This window comes from Crocodylus porosus, unplaced genomic scaffold (genome assembly GCF_001723895.1).
Source record: "Crocodylus porosus isolate Cpor-Errol unplaced genomic scaffold, CroPor_comp1, whole genome shotgun sequence".
NCBI classification, from domain to species: Eukaryota; Metazoa; Chordata; order Crocodylia; family Crocodylidae; genus Crocodylus; species Crocodylus porosus.
This window is the reverse complement of record NW_017728949.1, coordinates 66028904-66032514: the sequence shown is the minus strand read 5'-3', so window position 1 is coordinate 66032514 and position 3611 is coordinate 66028904. Positions and strand designations below refer to the sequence as shown.

At 38.1% G+C, this 3611-nt stretch overlaps 1 protein-coding gene across 1 annotated transcript in view; it reads left to right on the top strand.

Annotated features, from left to right (window-relative positions):
* Positions 1-3440: 3440 nt before the first annotated feature.
* Positions 3441-3611, top strand: part of ACTR3 (ARP3 actin related protein 3 homolog) — a 23096-nt gene continuing 22925 nt past the window's right edge. Inside the window, exon 1 of the mRNA XM_019554117.1 lies at positions 3441-3528. The gene's annotated coding sequence lies outside the window, so the exon portion shown is untranslated. The remainder of the gene's footprint in view (positions 3529-3611) is intronic.

Below are 3611 nucleotides of genomic sequence, written 5' to 3'. Positions count from 1 at the left end.
TCATAGTACTAGGAGCCTTGGTCATTGTGCTGGCCTCTGTACAGACCAAAACACGATCGTTTGAAATAGCTTACCATTGAAATATTGTCAGAAAACAGATGGATACAGACAAGGGAGCATCAGGAAACAACGATAGACAGTAGTTGTAGCTTATTAACTACCTGTTTTGCTGTAAAGGTCACCTAAAGCCCAAACGAGTTTTAAGAAGATAATGAGAGAACTTTGCAGAGGTTTGTGGGCAGCTCGCAAATGTGAAGGCAGCTTGGGAGAGAGCTTGAAAGTGCTTTGGCAAATTAACAAGAGGGCAGTGGAGGCTAACGTTGTGGGCTAACCGGACTTGGGTCTTGACTTCTGTCGACTTTAATTCAGTATTGAGGTCAGCGGAGGCAAACTGTTAATGGGTTTGAAGGTGAAAACAAGCAGCTTATATTTGATGCAGGGAAAGGTTGCGTTTAGGGGGTTGATGTGGTTAAACTAACAGGTAAGTAATATTTGCAGCAGTGATCCAGGAATCTGAATGAGGCGAGAATATATGTCCCTGCCAGAGACGAGGATGTTGCAGTAAAGAGATCTAAGATGAGAGCCTAAATGAGCACTGGCTGTGTGGACAGATAGGAAATTTTGTATCTTAGTGAAGTTTTGCAGAAGGAATTTGTAAGACTTAAAGTGTATAGCCTGGATGTGAAGACCAAAGAGAGGTACAAGGTGAAAATAATACCCAAATTACTAGCCTGAGTGACAGACAGACAAGTAGTAATATCTTCCGTGATCAAGAGCCATACAGGGAGGCCCTGCAGATGTGTAAGGTGAATCCTTGCTTTCAGTTGCTATCAGCAGTGGAGCTACCAATATGCTGTTTTTTGTATTAAGAGACTAAAGCCGAGTGACCTTTTTTAACTTAAGGATAGAAACAGTCTTATTTTTATTTTTATGAGCCACACTGCTTTTTGCTAAATAAGCTTTGTGTATTATTAGAACTGCTGATTTGTATGCTTGACCAAAGCCTTTTATAGAAAATGCATCTTTCATCTGACAGTATTTCTCTTTCAGTCTGCAGGAAATGTATGTGTACACTGGGCTGTTTCCTATCCCACAAACTAAGCAGCATGTTACCTGCAACAATCTAGCTTTTGTTTTCTGCAGAATATTGAGCTTATATTTAACTTCTTTGTATGCCTGTTTCCACAAAGAATCTTGCACTTGACAGGATATGAAACAAAGAGTATTTTCAAGAAATTACTGATTTGCTTTTCTAATAGTACTCTATTCAGCACTTCGCTGAAGGACCAAGTGCTTTACAGACATTAATAATCTTCATTCTGGTCGGGTGTGGGGCACTGAGGCCTGGAGTTGTCTGAGGCCCTGCAGCGGTCTGTGGAGGAACTAGAAACGGCTGGTAGCAGTTTCTCCCAAGTCTCAAGCTATTGCTAAAGTTAATTTTAAACAGAAGGCCTTTTTTACTTTTACTTTGGAAAAGTTAGCTGGGTTCTGTTCTGGCTTGCATGTTATCAGTAGGACTGTTACTATCCCAAAGTGGCAGGACCAAATTCTGTGAGGTTACACTTGTGAGACCTCATTTTACATGCATGGAAGAGACGATGTTGGCCCTGCATATACTTGATCGATCGATTGATTGAATTATTTTCAATTAGAATTAGAAGCTTGATTTACAAAATCAACATGTCATCTGCATGCTGAGGACAGCTGTTGGTAGGGGCATTCCTTTAAATTTGACCAGGTGTAAGAAGGAAATCAGTTTGCTATAATATCTCATTGGTCACAGTATTTCAGTAAAGATGGTTTGCACCGGCTTTCTAACATTTCTTAGTACTGCAAATGAATTTTTAGCATTAAGTGACATTCTGTACCAATAGCTCTGTTGTCAGTGTTCCTTTAAATTGTGTGAACATTATGTTTCTCCTTTCTCTAGCACCATGTGTGCAGTAACACCAGTAGCAGAAGATACATAGGCATTAGTGATTAGCTGAACAGAATGACAACCCCAGAGTTGTAAGCATGAAGGAAAGTAGAGATGGGGCACTCCCATCAGGGCTAGTTAAAGCAATCTGTTACTGTCTGTTGCTAGACTCCTTGCTTCTGTATTGATGCAGACCTGCATACTGTAGTGATTTGCCCTTAAATTACTTTGAGAATTTTTCTGTCTGTATTTGGAAAGTCAGGTCTGTTGAGATGCCAGTACATTGCTCCTTATTTTTATATTCTGTAGCCAGTACAGTCAAGTCACTATAGAAGAAATGCGGATAACACCCCTGTTCAAATATTAGCATAGGTACATAATCTGAAATCTTGGGTGTAGTGCACATCATGGTTTAATAATTCGAACAATTATCTTTGCTATTGTTAACTCATGCTTTTACGGTGAGGTTATTTTTGGCTGTCATATCAAAAAAGTAAAACTATTCCAATAGATGTCTTGATTGGTAACGTATTTTGTGCTTAGAACAAGATATTTTATTGCAGTTTGGCAAGCTCAATAGAATATTGATTTAATTTTTTGCTGAATAAATAGGCAATTCTTAAGTTTACCATTTTGCAGTAATGTGACACAAGTGATGTACAGTATGCTGAATAAATACAATGCCAACAGCATGTTGCAGAAATTGAATATGAAAGGCATGATCCATCTTTCCCCCCTCAATCATCTATAAAATATTTTAAATCTAGATGCTCCATGTGTAAATTTGAATACCTATACCACTTTCAGTCATTAGCGGCTTTTGGGAAATGTCAGCCTGCCTTTTACAATGTATCCCAGGTGATACACTCCTGACATTATCATTGACAGCTGCTTAGAATAATAGGCCAGAATGCAGCCTGTAGGCAAGGGAAGTAAATATTGTTTCTTCTATGGCTAATATTTCTAGAAACTATTAGTCTTACTGTTATCTTGATTTCATGACACTAGGCCCTTTTAGACCTGAGGAATGTTGGATTGTGAAAGACTTGTGGAAAACTAACTCTGCTCTCAACTGTGATGAATGGAAATTGATGTTTAAGCATGTTGTTTTGCTCTGAAATCTCTCTAGACTAGGAAATGGGCATAGGTAAAACATAGCAGACCTGCAGATAATAGGAAATTTTGAACTTGCTGATATTTCTTTATCCTTTTTCACCAGGGAATGACGTGGATGTATATTTCCATGTATATAGCTGTGCCTTTGTAAATAAATCAGTAAATAATTAGTTTTCATGCAGTTTGTTTTTTCTTTTAGAGTGTGCAGAAGGCTAAGATTGTCCACTAAATAGGAAGGTGATGTTTTTGGTGAACCCCAGTCTGCTTTCAGTTTTGGGGCAAGCAAGCCAGTTCTATGACGGACCTTAGTTTCCATTATAAATAGTTTTAAGGAAGAAAAATTGTCTGTAACTAGTATTCCTGTGGCATTTATTGCCATATGTTAAATTTGTAATTGATAGTAATATAATAAATAACCTGTTGCCTTTTGTTTTGTAGGTATACGAAACTTGGATATGCTGGTAACACGGAACCACAGTTCATCATTCCCTCATGTAAGCATTTGTTTCTATTGCGCAGCTAAGTAACATTTAAAAGTTTATTTAAAACCTTAAAACTAGAAGGAGAGCCAAGAATA